This window comes from Maylandia zebra, linkage group LG2 (assembly GCF_041146795.1).
Source record: "Maylandia zebra isolate NMK-2024a linkage group LG2, Mzebra_GT3a, whole genome shotgun sequence".
Taxonomy (NCBI): Eukaryota; Metazoa; Chordata; class Actinopteri; order Cichliformes; family Cichlidae; genus Maylandia; species Maylandia zebra.
Genome location: NC_135168.1, coordinates 12,385,997 through 12,409,743, shown reverse-complemented (window position 1 = coordinate 12,409,743; position 23,747 = coordinate 12,385,997). Strand labels below are relative to the sequence as shown.

The 23,747-nt window shown below is 42.9% G+C and overlaps 2 long non-coding RNA genes across 2 annotated transcripts in view; one reads left to right on the top strand and one right to left on the bottom strand.

Annotated features, from left to right (window-relative positions):
• The window catches only part of LOC143420816 (uncharacterized), an 85,585-nt gene extending 78,249 nt beyond the window's left edge, over positions 1 to 7,336 (bottom strand). Inside the window, exon 1 of the long non-coding RNA XR_013100556.1 lies at positions 7,270 to 7,336. This is a non-coding gene — a long non-coding RNA (uncharacterized LOC143420816). The remainder of the gene's footprint in view (positions 1 to 7,269) is intronic.
• Positions 7,337 to 17,840: 10,504 nt separating this feature from the next.
• LOC143420814 (uncharacterized) lies at positions 17,841 to 19,708 on the top strand. The gene is made up of 2 exons (XR_013100553.1): positions 17,841 to 18,439; positions 18,765 to 19,708. It is a non-coding gene; the product is annotated as an uncharacterized LOC143420814 (long non-coding RNA).
• The last annotated feature ends 4,039 nt before the right edge of the window (positions 19,709 to 23,747 follow it).

Sequence of the window (23,747 nt, the reverse complement as noted above, 5' to 3'; positions counted from 1 at the left end):
ACGGTTGGAAAGCTCAGTATCCTAATTGCCCTTTGAAAATAAATACAGTGTTCTGAATCTGAATCTGAAAAGATTACAGAAGACGACTCTGTTCAGTAAATATTACGCTCATGCTGTCACGAAATACCAAAGGTAGGTAAAACTCTGGTTGTTGCAGCCATCCAGTATGACATGCTTTGTACTGTCCTGCTGCAGTTTGTGACACCTGGTTGATGAGTTGTGAAGGATGATGAAACAAACACTTCACTCAATGTTTGTCTTCTAAACTGGATGTAATTTGGGCAGCCGAGAGTTTTTCACAATCTATCCCAGCTGCAAATAGGAACACAACAAATAACTAACTTTACCCACTTGGATCCTTATCATTCAAGATTGTGAAAAGACTCTCTACTCAGAGAATACTGGAGATTTTAGATGAGAGAGATGGAAGATGATGAAGGGGAAGAGTTTTCACAACTTGAGGCCTTTTGTCTTCACTGTATAGGACAAAGAAGACAGGAAGGGAGGGAGAAGTGAGGAGAATAACACACAGGAAATGGTCTTGGGCAGACTCAAACCAGGCCCTGGAGTCACGACTCTAACCTTCAGTGCATGGGTCACCTGCTCAGCCAGGTAAGCTACAGCAGTCAGCAGTGTGTGAGTTAATTTGAAGACAATGATGACTATAAGTCAGGTAAAAAAAAATACTATCATCAACCAACAAGGGGAAAACAGTGAGCTTGAATGACCAAGCTTTGACCAAGGGTGGCTCACTCCTCGGTCTTCTTGCCCAAGGAGTGAACCACCCTGCATGGCTATCAATGTGGTGCAACCAAGGCCATCATACAGTACAGGCCATCCAAGCTGATTTTAACTTTTCGTCCCAGATACCACCTTAGAAATCATCTAGATTAGGATATGTTGACTGTTCTAGATCCAATCACAACAAACAGAGAGCTGTTGTGTGTCCAAGGTGAACAGGAAGAATATATACATGCATAAAGTCAATAAAGTCAGAAGGTTTGCTTTAGACTGTGCTGCAGTTTATCATCAAAGACAAACAGGCACCATGCTGCCAACAAATGGCATCAAGTCTGACTTGAGGTTTTTTGTTCTTTTTTTTAAAATCAAGATTAAATTTTATAGCAACCACAGCAGAGATGACCAGGGAAGGTGTGCTTGAGGGGATATAGCTACAACAGCTGGTTTCAGACTGAAGATGAACTGAGGTGCTGCACCCAAGTCTGCAGGTTCAGGGAGGGACAAACATCTGCTGCAACCAGATTGGAGTGAGAGGAGAGAGCAGGCCAACAACAACAAAGAAACAACAAACACACTGTGGAAGACCGAAGCAGAGTTTAGTTTAAAGTGGAACTAAGGATGTTTCTCTGGCTGCCAGGATTCACTGAGTAATTCAAATGCTTTCTTTAATGCAGGACCCACCATGCATGTAAAAGCAAGTGTTTCACCAACATTTGTGACTAAAATAGACCTGCAGTAGAAATGTATCTAGGAGCATGCATGTGAATATAAAGTATCACAACATCAGGCACATGCAGCCTAAGTGTTTAAACAAAGACTGATAACATAACAGCAGCAGTGATGATCAGAGTTTATGGTGAATCCAGCGTCTCGAGTTCTGGAGGCATCAAAGAGGTCACAGTTGTATTGGAGAAATCCCAAAACTTTAGGATACAAATTCATACAAAGACAGAAAACCTGGTGAAATAAATTACTGACACAGTTGGATGTTAAAAGTAAAGACATGAGTACAAATGTACTCACAGAGCTTTGTTGGAGGCTTTGACCACTGGTAGCATTCTCAGAAGAGCCTCCTCTGAAGCAGAGTATTTCTGCAGGTCAAACACATCCAGATCTTCTTCTGATGACAGTAAGATGAAGACCAGAGCTGACCACTGAGCAGGAGACAGTTTATCTGTGGAGAGACTTCCTGATCTCAGGGACTGTTGGATCTCCTCCACTAGAGAACAATCATTCAGTTCATTCAGACAGTGGATCAGATTGATGCTTTTCTCTGCAGACAGATTCTCACTGAGCTTCTCCTTGATGTACTGAACTGTTTCCTGATTGGTCTGTGAGCTACTTCCTGTCTGTGTCAGCAGACCTCGTAGGAGACTCTGATTGGTCTGCAGTGAAAGACCCAGGAGGAAGCGGAGGAACAAGTCCAGGTGTCCATTTGGACTCTGCAAGGCCTTGTTCACAGCACTCTGGTGGAGAGATTGAAGTTTTCGTTTGTTAAATAATTTAGATTTCTTGGAGGTTGTTTGTTGTTCTTCCAGCAGATTGAGTCCAGAGTTGATGAAGGTCAGATGGACATGAAGAGCAGCCAGAAACTCCTGAACACTCAGATGGATGAAGCAGAACACCTTGTCCTGGTACAGTCCTCTCTCCTCTTTAAAGATCTGTGTGAACACTCCTGAGTACACTGAGGCTGCTCTGATATCGATGCCACACTCTGTCAGGTCTGATTCATAGAAGATCAGGTTTCCTTTCTGCAGCTGATCAAAAGCCAGTTTTCCCAGAGACTCCATCATCTTCCTGCTCTCAGGACTCCAGTGTGGATCTGTCTCAGCTCCTCCATCATACTTGACCTTCTTCACTTTGGCCTGAACCACCAGGAAGTGGATGTACATCTCAGTCAGGGTGTTGGGCAGCTGTCCTCCCTCTCTGGTTTCCAGCACATCCTCCAGAACTGTAGCAGTGATCCAGCAGAAGACTGGGATGTGGCACATGATGTGGAGGCTTCGTGATGTCTTGATGTGGGAGATGATCCTGCTGGCCTGCTCCTCATCTCTGAATCTCTTCCTGAAGTACTCCTCCTTCTGTGGGTCAGTGAACCCTCTGACCTCTGTCACCATGCCAACACAGTCAGGAGGGATCTGATTGGCTGCTGCAGGTCGTGTGGTTATCCAGAGGCGAGCAGAGGGAAGCAGTTTCCCCCTGATGAGGTTTATCAGCAGCACATCCACTGAGGTGGACTTTCTAGGGTCAGTTAGGATTGTAGTTTTGTGGAAGTCCAGAGGAAGTCGACACTCATCCAGACCATCAAAGATGAACACAACCTGGAAGTCTTCAAAGCTGCAGATTCCTGCTTCTTTGGTTTCAGTAAAGAAGTGATGAACAAGTCCCACCAAGCTGAACTTTGCCTCTTTCAGCACATTCAGCTCTCTGAAAGTGAATGGAAATATGAACTGGATGTCCTGGTTGGCTTTGTCTTCAGCCCAGTCCAGGCTGTATTTCTGTGTTAAGACTGTTTTCCCAATGCCAGCCACTCCCTTTGTCAGCACTGTTCTGATTGGTTCATCTCTTCCAGGTGAGGCTTTAAAGATGTCTTCTTGTCTGATGGTTGTTTCTGGTCTGTCTGGTTTCCTGGATGCTGTTTCAATCTGTCTGACCTCATGTTCATCATTGACCTCTGCAGTCCCTCCCTCTGTGATGTAGAGCTCTGTGTAGATCTGATTCAGGAGGGTTGGGTTTCCTGCTTTAGCGATGCCCTCAAACACACACTGGAACTTCTTCTTCAGGGTGGATTTAAGGTTACGATGACAAACTGCAGCTTGAAGCTCTGAATGAGAAGAAAAATAAACACTCAATTCCAAAAAGAACTAATCTTTAAAACATGTTGCTCCATCTTCCATCTCTGGAAAATGTTCATTTATCCAGCAGCTTAAATCTTTAGATAAATCCTCTTACTGCTCTGCAGACGGTCAGCCAGCTCCTCCTGCTTCATTCTCCTCAGGAAGTCCACTGTGATCTTCACAAACGCCTCTCTGCTGCTGCTCCTCTGACTCTCTAAGCATTCTGGGTAATCTGGACTCAGAACCTTCTGGATCTTCTTCAGCTCATTCTTCACAAAAGTGATGATGTTGTCCTCCAGCAGCTGGAACAGAATATTTATGAATGAGCCAATCAGACTGAAATCATGGAGCCAAACATCAGATCCATGTTGGACACACTGACGATCCACTGGTCTACAAAGAGCAGCATGGAGATGACTGTGAACAGAACAGATGTAACAGTAGTTGTTGTACATGTACAGACCATAAATATGGAGTCCAGCTGTGTTTGATGCTGCTGGGCAGACTGACCACTGGGAACCTCTGAGCTCTGCTGGTCCACTCTGTGGAGGAACCATGAAGGATTAGATCAACACAGGATAAAGATCCAGGAGTTTCTGCTCAAATAACTTCATCTGAATCAAGTCTGTCAAGTTTTAAACTCTCAGATTGTGAACATATCAGTAATTTTCAGTCTGTTTTCATGGACGTCCTTTCAGTGGTGATGTCAGGGATGATTTTGAAGAAGCTCATCAAACTGAACCATCAGCAGATCACTGCTCCAAAACCAGAACATGGTCCGAGTCTCCCTCCACCACCAGAACACCAGCTTTACTAACGTGGTAGATCAGTGTAGTACAGATCAATAACTGATGAGTCATTTGATCAAAATCACTGAGTGCTTCACGTCTGACCCTCTGATGCTTCTGTAGACATTTTGCATATTTAATGAATGTCTGACAGTTTTACATTCATTCTATGAACACAGTGGAAATGTTGTGTTATAGTCTCCATGTTGTTTCCAGCATCATAAATTCTTAAGTTCAGAAAATTAGATTCTTTCTTCACAGCTGAAAAACAACAACATTTATTCTCTATTGAAATCTGCATCGTCCACTCCAAAGGTCACAATCTGAAGGTAACATCTGGTTTTGTTCCCTGTGGTTAACTCTGAGCATCAGTATGGTGGGATTTATCCACTACATCCACACCACTGTGGTTCAGTGTTGTCCTGATGGAGTAACAGCAGCCAGTATGATCCAGGCTTTAGCTGCTGGGTCTCTGTGTGACCTCTCAGACTGTTTAACAGATCAGACACAAAGAGAATCAGAGCAGCTCTGTTCTTTAAAGACAAACATGAACCCACTCAGGTCACACTTTCCCCACAGATATGAGCATCACTGTCCTCAAACAGCAAATGACCAAGTCGAACATTTGGATCTTTTCTCTTTCATTGTTTTCTTTTTAATGAATCTTTGTAACAATCTGAGGATGTTTCAGGTCATATTTATCCAGGAAACACAAACATGTAAAGGAGTCATCACAGCGCTCTGACCTCGTTGCTCCAGGTTCACCACTGAAGAGTGGAGGGTTTCCTTTGGACCGGTCACTCCTCACAGACGGACAGCTGGACCCTGCAGACTGTGACCTCTGACCTCTGCAGACACAAACATGATTGAAGCAGCTGTGATCACACAGACTGCAGATAATGCAGCTGTTTCCTGTCAGTAACATCCTCTTAGATTAGAGTTCAGCTTTTTACAGGAAAACTGGACAAAACTGATTTTTGTTACAAACTCATTTTCATTTCCTCTCAGCTCACAAACACAGTCAGACAATCAACCAGAGTCAACACTGATTATAATGTCAGTGCAGAATTATTTCTGTTACTCAGTGAGTTCAGCTCTCTGACCTCGTTGCTCCAGGTTCACCACTGAAGGCTGGATTATGACCTTTGGACCGGTCACTCCTCACAGACGGACAGCTGGACCCTGCAGACTCTGCTCTGTCCTCCTCTTCCTCCATCATCATCTTCAGTCAGTCTGAGAGGTAAACCACAAACACTCAGTGAGTTCACATTAACAGGAGGAACTGAGTTACAGTCGCTGACCTCTGACCTGTCATGTGACCATGAAACCAGGTCAATATATCTGTAGGTTCAGTCATCCAGGTCATGTGATCTAAGGAGCTTGGAGAGAAAAGAGACGCCTTTAAGTTTCTGGAAGACGTTTCATCAGAGAAGCTTCTTCAGCTCTAAAACCAAACGGTGGAGAGTCCCAGATATTTAAACCTGAGAGGGAAAGAAAGCATGTCGCTGACCCACCACTGATGTTATTTCAAGGAGGAAACTGAGAGCCTTTGCACCAGGAGCACAAACATCAGCTCCAGCAATGATCCACTGATGTGTTTTTATTCCATGTATGAATGTTGTTATTGACAGAGATGACGTTTGTGTGTCAGTGATGCAGTGACTGTTGTTGTTACCTGTACAGGCTGGTTAGACTCTATGAAACAGATCATACAGATCTCTGCATGTTAGAAGAGACTATTAAAGGTCATGAATGAGACAAAGGCAGGGAGGCGTCCTTTACAGCTAAACAGCAGAGTGAGAGAACAGCCAGCACCTCTACATTTATCACATTATACAGCACATGTATGATACTGACAGGGATGAGAAGAATTTAGTGATTCTGATCCCATCATTGATATTACTTATTGATTCTCAGTAGCTCTGCTCTGACAGTCACCACCATCACTGAGCAGCATATCAAAGACATTTGTGCACATTAACTGCATGTTGTGGCTCAAATGTTTGTGCATGTTGGAGGCATTTCCTCTTTGTTGTGATCAGTGTTGGTCATTACTCAAAACAGTCATTATTACACATATTACACAGAACACTTTAATTAAAAGTAATGGAGTACGTTACTTCATTACTCCTCATAACATTACTTTGATGTTAAAATGAACAAATGAGCATGTAACAACATAAAGCTGAGGTACAGCCCCACACACCAACACAGATCCTGATGAGGTCACGTGATGTTTCTCTGAGTGTTTATGAACACAAATCAAAGATGAAACAGCACAAAGACACTTCAAAGTGATTCTACTGTAGAAACATGAACAGGTAGAAACCTGCAGCCTGACTGCTCATCACTTTGTTACCTGTTCAAGTTCAGCAGCAGCAGCTCACTTTATCACGGTGCTGGTCTGGGGTCAGTGTTTACTCAGCTTTAACCTCACTCTGGGTTCTTGGCTAGCCTAGCTTTAGCTTAGTGTTAGCATGCTGTGTGCTAGCTCAGCGTCAGAGCTCTGCAGGTGTCTCGTGTGTAAATATTAATCACAGTGACAGTAAAGGAGGTAAAGGGCTGTGACGTCATCACGTACGCTGCGTCCTCTGTGGGCTCTGAGTGAACTCAAAGTACAAACTACAAGTACACAAACACGAACGTAGCTCAGAGTGGCGGACACACTCGGCCTCGTTGGTCCAGCTGTGAGTCCGTTACCGTGAACTATGGAGCGGCAGATTTGTGCTGAACTAAGCTGCACACAGCTGATGTTAGCCAGGAAACATTACACACTGACTTTAATGGAGAGACCGGAAATACAAACACACACAGTTTGTTGTGTGAAGAAATCAAACACGAGCTGAACAAACAGTAAAGTTCCTAAAGACAAACTGTTAAAGGAGGAAACAAAGCAAACTTACAGTTTCTTCACACACCAACAACAAGCTCCACTCCACGAAGTTCAGGAAGTAAAATTAAACTTTGAGCAGGAAGGAAACACCCAAAGAGACGTTTGAGGACAATCAGGAGCATTGGAACACTGTGCTGCGTTCAGTTGCACCTCGGAAACTCCAAACCTCTGGCAGGCTGTGATTTATTTCTGCTGGTTTTCCTGTTTGAAGCACAAACATCCGTCATCACTTTGTTGTTGTTCTTCCTGCAGCGTTTAAATGTTTCAGCACTGACCTGATGTTTCTTCAAAGCTCATTTCAACCTGTTGAAGTCATGAATGAAAGTGCAGACTGAGAGTGGATCACATGATGTTTGAGGTGTGTCATGTGACATGTTCAGTATTGTCACACATGTCTAGATTGTCCCTGATATCATAACTGCTCAAACACTGATGATTATATTTGAAGAATTATTCCTGATGGCAGCAAAGTTTGAATGGAGCTCTCTGTCTGTGCTGATTTGTCGCCCTCTGGAGGTCAAAGCACAAACTGCATGATGTCACTGTAACCACCACAGTGACAGGAAGTGTTTTTATGACTGAAACACTGAAATGATGCTAACGGCTGTCGTTAGGCTCACTGACAGCAGTGCTGATGTGTTCATGTCAAACACTGGCTCAGGTCAGACTCCTTCATCCTTCTCCAGCGTGAGGCCGCCCTCAGACCCACAGGAGCTCTGACCTTTGACCTCCTGACCCTAACCATTTTTTCTTGTTGCATTTTTAAATGCAAATCCTGTGAAATGGTCAGGGGCGGCTCTAGAGAAATTTTCTTAGGGTGGCAAAATCAAAGCCTTTTTCCCCCAAACACATATGCAGGTGGTTACATGTGGTTAAAATGATTCAAATGCAGTAAGTATGCACGTTTTTCATATAAATATAGTCTATAACTTAATTATTGTCTGTACCCACATGATTACACACTTTAGTTACATGAAACATGTGAGTTTTGATGCTATGTACTGTACAGCCTGTATATTAAATACATATGTAGCCCAATAAGTATAAACTCCAGAAAGCTACACAACATGGGGCGCTTCATTTACAAACACAAGTCTAACTTAAGTTTCACTGTTTTTGTTAGAAAACTGTCACATTGTTGCAGCTTAAATTACACAAAATGTCAGAAATCTGCACTGTCATGAACAAACATGTAAACCTCATTTTTCATGATTTGTTGGATTCACCCTCTGAGGTCTGAAACACAACCGGACATTTGTGACTCCTTTGAGTTTACGTTTGTATTTCACCCTCAGATTGTTTCATTTTATTTTTTCCTCCTCTTGCTTTGTTTGGTATCTTTTCAGCTCAACTGAATTCAGTTGTTTTTTCACTGACATACTGCATTAGTATTACTATTACTATTAATGTAACTATTACTGATCTGAAATCACACAAAGAACCTAAAATCCTAGCAGTATTTTTTACTGTAAAAAAACCACAGACGTGTTGGGTAAATGTTTATAACTTGAAATGCAAATATAAATTGTACATTTTGTAAACAGATACAACTATTTATCTAAAAATGCAGCCAATACACCTGCTGTTTTTTCATTTTCTACAACCATTTAAAATAGCACTCACCTTCCTTCATTTCCACAGTGTAACATCCACCCACCTGTGTAAAATCAGAAATTCCCATGGTGTTGTTCAAAATGTGCTCTGGCACAATCATAAGCATCGCTTGCTACTGAAAACAAGAAAAAAGCCGTCCTGCTATGGGCTGAACCATTTGTTAATGTGGAGGGGGGGACACTATGGAATATATCCAGTTCTAGCATTTATATTCACTGCTGACTGTAACTACGCTCAAACTGTTAAACTTATTTTAATAAACAACACTGTCATATGCAAAACTGGGGTGGCACTTGGGGTGGCAAGGGATCATTTTAGGGTGGCACTTGCCACCCCATGCCACCCTTCTAGATCCGCCCCTGCTGATGAAGCCAACAGGTTCGCTTCATTTGCAAAAAGCAGATATGAGTTTCTGAGGCCACAGTCTTCTGTGGCAGAAGGGGAATCAGGGGAAGCCCTGGAGGAGTCCACCACCCACCAGAAACAGGTCTGAGCTCTCACTGCAGTTGTAAAGGGGCTACACAGCCCACATGAGGCTGAGGGATGCAGCCTTCTGTCAGACTGTCACTAACACAGAGAAACACCCGTGTACACTCATACTCATGGGCACATACACCAATCAACCTAACCCCACTAACTGCTCGTCTTTGGACTGTGGGAGCCAGAGAACCCAGAGAGGACCCAGACATGGGGAGAGCATGCAAACAGCTTAGATGTTGGATTTGAACCCAGAACCTTCTTGCTGTCAGGAAACAGTGCCAACCACTTTTCCACTGTGCTGCCTGTTTGACTCTGATACACCCATTTTTGAGCTCTTAAAAACAGCCCTCCACACAACAGAGACAAACCATAAAGGACTTTGTGGCTTGTAGCAACCAAAGAAAGTTTAAGGTGCAAAATAAAGAGGTTGAAAGGAAAGTAATAAAGATGTAATTATAACAGTAATGTTGGCTGTGTATCACGTGTGGCATGTCATTGTGGGGCTGGCCTCTGCTGGGATTGAGAATATGTGATGGCGGGGGCAGGGTTGGTTACTGGGGTTTATCCTGATCTCCTGTTTAGTGGAACTGTGCTCCTTTGAATCCACAGCACTAACCTGGCACACACACATAAAATGCATCATTGCTACAGAGCACAGCAGGACTCATTATGAGTGGTGGGGCAGGCTGGATGGTGTTGAGGAGTCGTATCGCAGTGACATTGGCTCCCCTGCTTCACTCTCTCCTGCCCCACTAATGCAACTCACTAATCCCTCTGTCCCCTTTAGGTGGGGCTCACGCTGACAAGATAAAATAAGCTGCACGACTGGTGGGTGGGGGCTGTGCTGTCAGCCCCCCTGGGTCTGCTCCTCTGTGATCCTCAGTGGGCCAGTATGCCTCTCCTGGTAGCTCCATGGGGGATGGTGTGGTGGGTTGGTGGGTGCCATGGCGACTATGTGCGGACTTCACATTTTTGTCTGCTGTGACAGCTCCTTGATCTGGGCGGGGCCAGTGGGGTGTGGGTAGGTCCTTTGTGGGGCTTTGGACGTTGCCTGAATATTGTCAGGCAGCTGGGTGCTGTGCCTCGACCCTTTCTTCCTTTGCATTTGTGGTTTGGTGCCATAAATGCACAACATAGAAGAGCCACCTCGACGGGACAACACTCAGCGGTTCATCTGTCTCTCTTCCACAGCATGTCTTTATCCTGTCTTCCTTCTCTCACCTCAACCAATCACAGCAGATGGCCCCGCCCCTCCCTGAGCCTGGTTCTGACGGAGGTTTCTTCCTGTTAAAAGGGAGTTTTTCCTTCCCACTGTCGCCAAAGTGCTGCTCATAGGGGGTCATATGACTGTTGGGTTTTTCTCTGTATGTATTATTGTACGAGCTACCTTACAGTATAAAGCACCTTGAGACGACTGCTGTTGTGATTTGGTGCTGTGTAAATAAAACTGAATTGAATTAAGAAACAACTCTTAGATTCCTCACATGATTCTCCTGTATTCCTACGGGACGCCAAGGTAATATAACATGGAAGTGTGTCGCAGTGCCTGGTGGCCACATGTTACCCATAAACTGTCAACCTGACCGTGCTGTAGCTACGTCCAAAGACTAGTTAAAGATTAAAGCTTTTTGGGGGGTTAAATCTGACATAAAGAAAGAAAGAATAACATTAAAGTCGATTCTTTTGATCACTGTAGTTCTACTTTGAGGATATGACGTGTAAAAACCCTCAGTCGTGGCTGGTGGATCTCACATTCCTGGTCTTTGTAATTCCAGTTCAATGAAGCCTCATTTTCACCTTTTTCCAGGTAAATTTTCCCAACTGTTCTAATGTCCATGCTGTGGCATTGTCCCATCATTTGTATTTCCTGTTAATGGATTTTTAATATGGTCTGGGAAATTACTATATATGAGTAACTTCCTGTTGTATTGCAGCTTAAGGCCATTGTCACTGAAATAAAGCCCAAGTTGTAATAGTTTGCATCCAGAACGAGGAAAAGGAAGAAACCCAAACACTGCTCAGTGGATGAGTCCGTCCTGGAATAAATACCAGGACAAAACTAAAAAGAAGAGCTTGTTTCCTCGAAGCAACAACAGAAAGCTCTTTGTCTCTACAGATGTTTCTGGGAAACACGTTAACAATATTTAAACATTTGTTCTTAATAAACGTTTTTACTTAATGATGCTTTATGATATTTCTATCTGACCTAATGCAGCAGCGTATCCACATGAACTCTGCAGTGTTTCTACCCAGAGGCCACCGTGGTCCTTCTTTACTAATGCTGAGGGTTTTCTCCCAGCCGTGATAGCCTTTGACAGGTAAACTGAGTCATTCCAGCCCAGTGCAAAAATAACCTCCCTGTCTGCTCTTAACTTCACGCATCGATGCTAAAACGTTGCATAACTGAACCTGCAGACTGTGATCCTGTAGCTGTCGAGGAGAGGGCTTGATGCCGTCCATCTTCTGCTCAATTAACAACGCCTGCAACCTTTTGAGCCTTGGTCCTGCTACAGTCACAAATATAACATCATCACTCTTTATTTGATCCACTACACTGCTGTCATTTCTCTGTTATGGCCCCACAAGGTCACTGAATTCTGTCATTCTTCTCCAATCCATGGTTTTCAGTCACTGGTGGGCAACATTACTCTACCACGACTGCAAACAGTGGACAGTTGGCAGGTAGTCCTGCAGGACGCCTGTCTCGAGCCAAGGCTACTTGGAACATCTCTCCATGGAGGAACAATGAAGACATGAAGAGAAACTATAAATCTTTGGGACTTGTGCTCCAACAGCTTTGTTTAAAGGCCTGAAAGTGGCGACGTCTCTCCCAGAGCTCCAGCTCAGTGACATCTATGTGTGCCTTGTATGCTTCAGCTGACGCTGCTGCCAGGATGAAAGCTGTCAAACCGAGCACAGCTACATGTTCCACCTGGATGGGTAAATAATGTGTTTGAGGTGAGAACAATCAGGAAAGCTCGCCAGCGGCTTTACTTCCTGAGGAGGCTGAGGAAGTTTGGCATGAACGCCAACATCACCTCAAATTTCTACAGGTGTGCAGTCGAGAGCTTGCTGACGAGCTGCATCACAGTTTGGTACGAAGCTGCTCTGCCAGCAGCCGTAAATCACTACAGAGGGTGAAGGCAGCAGAGCACATCACTGGCACGAGGCTTCCTGCCATTCAGGACATTTATCTCCAGCGGTGCCTCCATAAAGCACACAGCATCATCAAGGACCACAGCCACCCAGCACATCAGCTGTTCTCCTTGTTACCATCGTTACAGGAGTCTGTCTGCTCGGACTACAAGACTCAAAAACTGTTTCTACCACCAAGCCATACGACACCTCAACCACAACACTTAAACACACACAACACAGCACTCAGAAGCTACCTGCAGCTTCACAAGTACTCTGTTTAATCTGCACTGGTCACTCCACTTTATTGTCATTGATATTTATATTTAAAAGTGCAATACTGAAATTTTCTGCTGCTCATTCCTGTGCAATGTCCCATCTGCCCTCCCGTCATATTTCTCTTCAAGATTTTCTTATTTAATCACTAGTGTACATATATTTATAGATACAAATATATTTAGTCCTCTTTTCTCTTTTACCATGTCTCTCTAATATTTGCTCCTTACTATTTTTCTATTTTCTTTATTATTTTATTTTATTATATTTTCTCCTACTGTATCAAGCTGCCGAGTGACTGCTGCTCGTCAAACACATTTCATTGCAATGTTGACCCTGTGCTAACTTGCAAATGACAAATAAAACTGAAAACTGAAAACAAGAAACTGGTCATTGTTAAAGGAAAGGTAATCTCCACATAAGCAGCTTAGATGACCTTCCACGTGTAAATCTTACAATGTGTTGACTTGGACATGAACAGTGTAGGACCAGAAAAGTCCCAGCAGTGTTAATTTGTCACATTAATGTAAAATGAAGTATTTTTCTGATGTTGGGTTAATCGTTCCTACAGTTTAAATGAGCCGTCACTGATGTTCACATGTGGCAGCCATACTCTACGGCTTCTGTAAATAAACACTGATTACTGAATCCAGTTTTGGCTACATTAAACTCAAAGACGTTCAAAGGATGGCTGGAAAGCTACAGACTGCAGTACTGTTTGGCACCAGTAGCAAAGTATGTCTGTTGTGGAGTTGTAGACATGTAACTTGAACATGTTTGTAACTTTTTACTAGCATTTTGTTTACTATGTTTCAGATCTATGGCACTAAATGGGGGACTGACCACGTTTTTGACCTTGACTGGACTTACTGGGTCCAGTAAAGATATCATAGCCAAAGGTGGCTCTGCTTCCAGTTCTGGCTTATAGGAAGATCTCTGAAGGTTGGGTGTAATCCTCTCCTGACTTTGGATCACTCTCTTAGATCTAAACCTCCAGCTCTGGACTCGCCATCCTCAAAGACTGCTCCATAAGAACACAGGCATGTGTGAACAGCCCACTCCTCCTTTGGTCAATGGCACACCCTTTTAGACGATGTGTATTCAGCATCTGGCAAGAGTGGAATCAACTGGGGCTCTTTCTAAATTGGCGTCACCATTGATTGTGGTGGTGGCAGCAGCTCATTCTGCTGGCTCTGTGTAACAGGGTCATAAATCACATTGTTATAATGTGTTCTAAACCCCCAAACTGCTCCTTTTATACCTGACTTTTAGGACCTCCAAGCCTGTAGTTGTGTTCATTATCAGTTAGAGCCCCTCCTCGTTCTTTTCTTCTTCTTCGGTGCAATCCTATAAATACAGTGTACCCCTTTTGCCTCTCCCCTTTTCTACAATCCCCCTGTGGGAGAGGTGGGTGTCATTTCTTTCCAACACTTTAAAACACACATATAATGCATATTTAGCCACCTGGATGTTTCTGGTTGCAATTTTAGTTCGATTATTGTCATTATTAAGCCTGTTTTTGTTAGATGTTATAAGTGTGTCGTATGTGTGTATCATAAATGTGTTTTAGGCGCCATAAATGCTAGCATGAATATATACTCCTTGCTAGCTTGGGAGCTGTGGTGGGTTGAACTAACCCTCTTCCCCACTGTTTGTATTTGGTCGTAGGAGCTGGAGTGGGCAAATTATTTACTGGGAGGTCTTTCTTTCTTTTACCTTTTTTATCAGACACAACGCAGAATCACACCGGTTACATCTGCAGCTCATCCATCACCTGTTCTTCCCATCACTTAATGTTTTTGCTGCAAGACGTTGGAGTGAGTGCCATCTATTTTGCTGTTGTTTGGAGGCATTTTAGTTCAGTGAGAGACAGGAGGTCACGCAACAAACTGCTCAAACGAGTGGAAGCCGCTGCCCTCTGCTCGTCAGCTGGGAAACCTGGATCTCCCTTGTTGTGTTAACAGACCTCTCTGCATTGAATCATACCTGTTATTAACCTCTGTCTCTCTTCCACAGCATGTCTTTATCCTGTTTTTCTTCTCTCACCCCAACCAATCACAGCAGATGGCCCCGCCCCTCCCTGAGCCTGGTTCTGTCGGAGGTTTCTTCCTGTTAAAAGGGAGTTTTTCCTTCCCACTGTCGCCAAAGTGCTGCTCATAGGGGGTCATATGATTGTTGGGTTCTTCTCTGTATCTATGAAGCGCCTTGAGGCGACTTTTGTTGTGATTTGGCGCTATATAAATAAAATTGAATTGTCAGGGTCAAAGTTCAGAGGTAAGTTTGTTTAGCAAATGAATGACAATAAATCATACATGTTTGCTGATTCACAGATTGACAGCCCGGAGGAACAGGGCTGTGTCGTTCCTGTGATGTGATTCAGCTTTATTTTAGTATTCATTTATTTTATTAGCTTTATTTCAGCCACTCAAACAAAACAACATTATATTAAAACAGAGTGCAGGTCTCATCCAACCATAGTTAAATATGTGCCAACTGAATCAGTACGTTTCATGTAGAAATATGTGTGGCAACTTTTTGTTGCAGCAATGATCTCAAAACACAAGGGGGGGGGGGCTAAGATGAATGTCTGCTGTGAGGACAGGGGGTGTGCATGTGTGCTCAAGTCACGTGACACGTCATTTACGCAACATTTGGTCGATTTAAAAGTTACAGTGAGATAAAATCATGTTATGGGCCAAGTCCTGCATGTACGAGAGCGAGCGAGACCCGGGACAACGTCATCCGCCTCGCCTGGACTAGTCCGCCGGCCGGAGGAGGGACAGTGGCTGCACTGTGCAGCCGAAGACTCACTTTGATCGCACAGGAGACGAGCGACGCAACCGGTCCACCGTCCGTGCAAACTGCGCCAGGCAGCGTATTGCACGCTGGAGGACACCGAGGAAAGTCACAGTAGGAGCGGTGCTTAGTGAGAGGTGATGTCGGGGGGACATGGCTTCTTCTCCGGTCACCCCAGCATCGCTTGAAGGAGAAACACCTTCACCCACCGGGAACGAGGAGCCCGCGACCACCCGACAGGTACGACACGCCTCCCAGACCCTCTGCGCGCCCGGTAACGTTGTAACGTTTTACCGAAGTTCATTCGCAAACACACCAGTTTAAGATGGACCCGAGAATCAGCACACGGGAGCACTGGTGTCTGACTCAGCAGAAACGGCTCGACGTGCGTGTAATGCTTCGTATTTGATAACGATGGAATAATTCTTTAAAATAAGCACACAGATAAACACTGGTGGGTGGAAAAGTTCGTGTTTTGCTGAAATGAGTCCCGCCTAGTCCGGTCTACACCTCATTCAGCAAACATCTGAGTCACCCTGAGACGCCAGTGCGCGTCCTTGTGATGCAAAAAGCCGTAAGTGACACGCTGTTTACACGCAGGAGCAGTTTAACACATGCAGGTTGTGCCAGTAGGCGTTTCCTTCAATGTGACACCAAACGTGTAAATCAGTGCTGGGAGCGGATGTTGGACCTGATCAGTCTTAATCTGACAAACTGTAGTTCCTGCTCTGTTTCTAATTCAGCCCCATGACAGACAACCAGCATGTTCTCCTGTCACGTGTTATTGACACGCACATATTTAGTCCGTGTGTGGGATGTTAAAGGTGAGTTTGTTCAGGGCACGATCAGACTGAGGCCATTTCAACAGGTGCAAGGAAGTGTTAGTGTGGTTACTACGGCAGCACTGATGCCCTGATGAGTGCACATGGCTGGAATGAAAAGTCAATGCTATGTATAGCATGAACTACTTGTTGTCTAAGGCGGTGCAGAGAGTGAGCAGGAAATATCTGAGGTTGGATATTTCAGTACATACAGAGCTGTGCAGAGACATTAGGATCTTAAACTATTGTCTGTATCTGGCAAAGCGAGAATCTGAGCCTTGTGTACAAACTGTCTGGTGTTTGTTCTGGCAGGAATATGAAACTACTGTGCACAGCATGCTTATTAAGATGGCCCAGGACCAGGTCATCTTGCAGGATGGTAGTGTTACATCGAGAAGGTTCCTCTTTAATTGTTGGATTTCTGTGTGAGTTTTCTCCCTGTGCCTCTGTGGCCTCTCCCCACAGTATCCGTGTTTGTGTTTAAAGTGTTTAAAGTACAGCACTAGATGATCGTATGGGTGAATGTGACTTGTTGTAAAGCACTTTGAGTTGTTGTCTATATAAAGTCTAAATGGAAATCCACTTATGTGCAGAGGACCAGAAGATCCAGCGCATCGAAATAAAAAGTTATTTGCTTAAACAATGAATTGTGCGATAAAATATTAATTTACAAATTCATTTTTAAGTTATTTTATTTATTCAATACAAAAGTAATTTATTATCTAGTAATTTAATTGGAAATAAAAAAATTTATAAATCAGTATTTGAAAATAAATTATTATTCCATTAATAAATACTTCAAATCAGAAAAAAAATTGCTCCGGGATTTCGGAAATTTATCCATTTATTCATTATGATGTGGTTCAGCATCATAATGCTGAACCACAGAAACACACACACACACACATATATATATATATATATATGTGTGTGTGTGTGTGTGTGTGTGTGTGTGTGTGTGTGTGTGTGTGTGTGTGTGTGTGTGTGTTTCTGTGGTTCAGCATCATAATGCTGAACCACAGAAACACACACACACACATATATATGTATATATATTAGGGGTGCAATGATACTGGTATCGATATTGAACCGTTCGATACAGTGCTTTCGGTTCGGTACGCATATGTATCGAACAATACAACATTTTTAATTTATTTTATCAACTTTCCTTCTGACGATGCTGTCTGTGTTGAGCGCTCAGTGGATCTGTGTTCGACTACTCCGCCTAGGCTGCACTGTCGAGCACAGATCCACTGAGCGCAGCGCAAGCTAGCAGACAGAAGCTAAGCTCGTTGCAACATGGCAAACTGAACCTCCCCCACTAGTGACAAACAACACCAACTCATCCACAGTGGAGTTAAAGCGTACAGCTGTGATCAGTGTGGCAGAGCTTTTACTCACAGTAGCAGCTTACAGAGTCATCTAGTTACCCACTCTGGAATTAAGGCATACAGCTGTGATGAGTGTGGGATGGAGTTTACTCTGAAGGCTTCACTAAAACAGCATCAGGTCATCCACACTGGAGAGAGACCGTTCAGCTGTGACTTGTGTGGAAAGTCTTTTTCCTTGAAGGGTCACCTAAAAACACACCAACTCATCCACAGTGGAGTTAAAGCGTACAGCTGTGATCAGTGTGGCAGAGCTTTTACTCACAGTAGCAGCTTACAGAGGCATCTAGTTACCCACTCTGGAATTAAGGCATACAGCTGTGATCAGTGTGGCAGAGCTTTTACTCACAGTAGCCACTTACAGAGGCATCTAGTTACCCACTCTGGAATTAAGGCATACAGCTGTGACATCTGTGGAAAAACTTTCAGCCGGAGAGAGAGCCGAAATACACACCTACGCATTCACACCAGACATGATGTGTACTGCTGTGAACAGTGTGGCAAACAGTTTACAACAGACGCACAGTTACAACAACACATGTTTACCCACACTGAGGAGAGACCTTATCAATGTGACCTGTGTGAGAAGACTTTTAAATCTCCACATCACCTGAGACGACACCAACAGATCCACACCAGAAAGAGACTCTACAAGTGCAGCTACTGTGAGGTATGTATTTATATTGTTATCTTGTCATTTTAGCCTGACTGTTTGGAACAACTCTGCTCATTAAACTGTGTTAGCATGTTAGCAATTCTACTGCATGGAAAAGCAGCTCTGAGTGATTATTCAGATTTTCCTTTCAGTTATAATTTTAGTATTACTGTAGTATTATGGTGGTAGTATTGTAGTTATTGCAGCCCAGTAAACTGAGTGTGTTAACTGAAACAGTCAAATGTAGTTGGACGTCTGCAGAGATGCTCTTTATTTCAGGCGACGTTCAGGATACAAATGTTGAAGGACTGACTTACACTGTCTTTGTGTCTTTGTTTAGAAGCAGAGCGACACAGATGGATCCAGTTCTCAACCCTGTCATCACTGTGGTGGTGGGAAAGACTTTCATTGTGACCTCTGTGGAAAAACTTTCAGTCGGCAAAAGACCCTAAAAGTACATCAATGTAGACACACTGGAGACAAACTGAAATACTGCAAAGAATGTGGGAGAAGCTTCACCACACCAAGTGAGTTAAAACGACATGAACTGATTCACAGTGGGGTTAAAAAGCACCTCTGTGATCAGTGTGGGTCATCCTTCACCACTGCAGGTCAGCTTAAATCACACAAACGAGTCCACACAGGAGAGAAACCACACAAGTGCAGACACTGTGAGAGAAGCTTCTCACAGTCAGGTCATCGTAACATTCATGAACGTGGACACATGGAAGGAAACTACAGCTGTGACCAGTGTGACAAGAGCTTCAGGAATCTCAGTTCATACTCTGCACACAAACGATCCCACGTTACTAATAAACTGTTTCACTGTTACCAATGTGCCCAAACATTCACCTCATTGTCTGCTCTGTGCAAACATCAGCGCGATCACTCAGGGCTGAAATCACTCCCATCACTGGATCACAGTGAATCTGAAGACACAGAAAGATCCTCTGGTTTCTGTGTCAGACTCAAAAAGCTTGAGATCAGGCTCCACAGAGTTCAGATAGAATCTCCTGTAAAAATCTGATGAGGCAGCTGTGAATCAAACTCTTCCCCTAGTTGCATTTTAAGCTTTCAAAACTGTCCTACTGTAGTGTTCATGTCAAGTGGTTAGCTTTCTTTTCATCGGTTGGTTGAAAACTCTGTTTCCTATTATAAAGTTTTTGTTTTAATGTATTTTGATGCACATAAATGTTTTCTTGTTTGGGTTCTTTATGTTATTGAATCTTGCAAATGTTAAATAAAAAATTCAAATGTTAAATAAAGAAAGATTTTAATGACAAAGGTTTGAGCCATGATGTCATTTCCTGTGTTTCAGAGTAAAAACTGAAGTGACAAATGGAAACATGTTTACAGTCACAGTTAGATGAACTGTTTTCAGTGTGTTACAAAATTAATATATTATTAGTGCTTATTTAGTGAATATTGTCACTTGTTTAAACAGGTACATGGAGTTGTTTGCAGTGAAAGTTATTTTTGAACACAGTCAATATTCCTTCTCCTCTACCTGACATCCTTGGAGCATTAAGAAATGAGCCGTCAGAGGGTAACAGTCCAGAAATAATGCTAGACTCACCAACTCTCATCTGTGTCTCAGTCACAAAAAGGAGATCCAATCCATTGGAGGAAAAATAATTTATAATGAAGCTTTATTTGCTAAGGACCACGCATTTGTTAGAGCCATCTTCATTGGAGCTGGAGCCTGGGTAGAAGTTGTCGGTGAAGCCCAAGTTAATGGGAGCAAATTCAAAAAGTTTATTCCATGACTCCCACGATGCAAAAAACAGTGGTGAGCAGGGTTATGGACACCTAAGCCCACAACAGTAACCAGACAGGAGATAACAGGATCCAGGAGACGACTTGGGATGTGGCGGAACGGACCATAACCAGCTTGAGCGGCCGCTGAAGAAAAGATAAGTCAAGCTTTAAACTTCACCAGCCGACCGGCACGTTTACCCCGGTGTCTGTGGCGGTGTGTCGGAGCAGGTGGTGGCACTTTATGTAGCAAGTAATCAGGAACATCAGCCAGGAGCAGAGGATACCCTGTTTGTTTCTTCTGATTAGAGCTCTGAAAGCTGATGGCAAAAAACTGAAGATCCAAAGGGTTTTGGTGTTCCCCAGTTTTGAGTTGATTTCAGTGACAAGAATCATCAGAAACAGAACAAACAGTAAGAAAACTGACAGAGGTAAACAGCAAGCACACACACTGGAGCCATCTTACCCCTTAGTTTAATTATGTAAATTACAATTATGTAATCTGATCATCTACAAACTGAAATAATCTCAACATAAGCTGACGGAAGAAGAAGAAATTGAGGAAGAAGTTCAGGCCGTGTACTGAAAACATCTTTTTTCTTGTTATCATAAGACATTTGGTGTGACGACTTCTACAACTCAGTTTTTGGTTTTGCTGAAGTAAAGTTTACACTCTGAGGAGTCACAGTGTTGATATTGGACACAAAGAGAAAAGTTCCTGTAATGTAAAATGTAAAAGTTAAAGCTAGAATTTTAAAATGGAACCTAAATCTGATTGGTAGCCAGTGCACCGACTTTAAAACAGGGTCATATGAGCTCCCTTGTTCGAGCGGGTCTGTAGCCTTGCTGTCAGTTTTGAACAACCTGTAGACGAGCTAGCCCTTTCTTGTTTAGACAAGTAAACAGGCTGTTGCAGTAGTCAAGTCTTGTAGAGACAAAAGCATGTATTATCATCTTGAGTTCACTTGTTGACACGATGGATCTAAGTTTAGAAATGTTCCTCAAGTGAAAAAAGCCGGTTCTTACTGTCTGCTTTAAATGTCCCTCCAAAGAAAAAGCTTCATCGAAAATAACACCCAGGTTTCTAAGGTTATGTTTCTGTGAGGAACCTCAGTCACCCAGTCGCCGTTTAATATCAGGCACTGTCTGGTGCAATCATCAAAGTTTCTGCCGGGTTTATCTGTAAGCAATTATTGTTCAACCATTGTTTAATGTTGGTTAAACAGTCAATCAGATTGGAGAGCTTATGAGCTTCAGCAGGCTTAAAAGAATAATATAGCTGAATATTGTCAGCAAAGAAATGATAAGATACTTCAGGAAACTGCTGTATTATCTGGCTTAAAGGAAAATTGTATATTAAAAACAGAATAGGTCCCAGCACAGAGCCCTGAGGAACTCCGCACAACAACTCTGTAGATTCCGACGTGATCTGGTTTGCAGACACACTAAAACTCCTTTCAGATATATCAAAAGAAAACCAGTGAACAGAGCAGACATCGCAACCAGGTCTCTCAGTCTGTTTATCAGGATGGTATGGTTGACTGTATCAAAGGCTGAGGTAAGGTCTAACAAGAAGAGGACTGTGTATTCTCCGGAGCTTGCTGACATCATAATATCATTAGTAACTTTCAGTAGTGCTGTCTCAGTGGAATGCAATTTACAGAACCCAGACTGAAAACGCTCATTGAAGTTATAGTTCTCCAAGTATGCTGTGAGGTGGAAAGCTACTGCCTTCTCAAGGAGTTTTGACATAAATGGGAGTTTGGAGATTACATTTTAAAGTAGTGTTGGATCCAGGTTGGGTTTTTTGAGCCTTGGTTCCACAATGGCATGTTTAAAAAAAGCTGGGGAACACCCCAGTCTGAAGAGAAACATTAAAAAGGTTCCCAACCCAAGGACCAATGGTGTCAAAAGCATTGATGAAGAGCTTAATGGGGACAATGTCTTAGGGGCTTGTAGGTGGCTTCATTTTGTCCACCAGGGCTGCTATTTCAATATATATTTTGCAGTTGTAAAAGTTGACCAGGAGTACAAAGGGAGTGCCTGACTCGGAGAACAAGAAAGCTTTGGGAAGATTTCAGCATTGATTTCTTTAATCATGTCAACAAAAAATTGGAGGAGTTTACTACTATCTACTTTAGAGTGTACATCTAAAGGTACCACATCTGGGGAGACAATATCACTAATTTTGTCAAAAAGAAACTTGGGATTTCTCTTGTTTTTTGATATGAGTCTAGAAAAATATTTGATCTAACAGTTTTCATTTGTCATTTAAGGAGTTTGCTTTTCTTCCATAGTCGTCCCGTTTTGCGGCATATTCTCCTTAAGTTTAAGATAGACTCTTTTATCCAAGGGCATGTCTTCTTTTGTAAAGCCGAGCTTGTTTTAATAGCTGTAAACAGCTTTTACAGCTTTGATATTCTTTGACACTAGATATCAGGTGAAGGGATTAAATGTAAAGGTTTCTATGTCCCATTTACACTAACCAGTATGTGAGATTGTCAGACTCAAATGTCAAGGAAGGTGGTGGGAAGCAGACTACGCAGACATTTCAGGTTTCCAAAGGTGAGCAATTTATTTACAGTGAACTTAATTTAATGTGAAACTTCCCCCAAATCAACTGTATTAACAAAACTCAACAGAACATGGATCTGGTAACACAGCTCACCTCTGCTCTCTCTTGAATCTGGTAGAGTAGTGATGGCTCGCTTGAAGCTGACGCTCCGGTGCGTGTGTCAAAAAAATCACACTGCTTCAGAAGCACTGTGTCGAAGCTTGATTCGTTTGGCCAGAGTCATGTGATCAGTGACGTCCGAAGCTTCATTTAGAGCGTGACTGCTTCGGTATCTGATTCAATGGTTTATAAGCAGGTGAATCATTCGCGGGATTTTGATGGTGACAGAGAGCAAACCACTGATATTTCTACTGAGAGATTTGGAGCCAGCGAGGAATAGAGGAGGTTCTGTTGTGTGGGAGTATTTTGAGTAGATTTTGGTCAATCGGGTGGGTTTTCCAGCTTTGTGTTCTGGCTGATTGCTTTTGTTTTGTGCGTGTTTATTTTATTTGGAAACGGGAAAAACGTAAAATGTCAAAAATCTGTTTTTCATAATATAAATTTCATTAAATATATTTAGAAAGACTTCCATTTGACTCGTAACATTTAATGTTATAAAAAGATATATTTTATTTTTAAAATAATCTTAAAATGTTAGTCTACAAAATGTGCAGCAATTTAATGTATTTATTCTCTTTAGCTGATAGTTTGTGGGGCCCAGGTAGACTGTATAACTGCATCTCTACCAGTTTCTCTGCACTCCAGCCTCTTCTGTGCCATGTGAAGGGATTTTTCTTAAGGCAGGAGAAATTATTCAATTCAATTCAATTTTATTTATATAGCGCCAAATCACAACAAAAGTCATCTCAAGGCGCTTCATAGATACAGAGAAAAACCCAACAATCATATGACCCCCTATGAGCAAGCACTTTGGCGACAGTGGGAAGGAAAAACTCCCTTTTAACAGGAAGAAACCTCCGACAGTACCAGGCTCAGGGAGGGCGGGGCAATCTG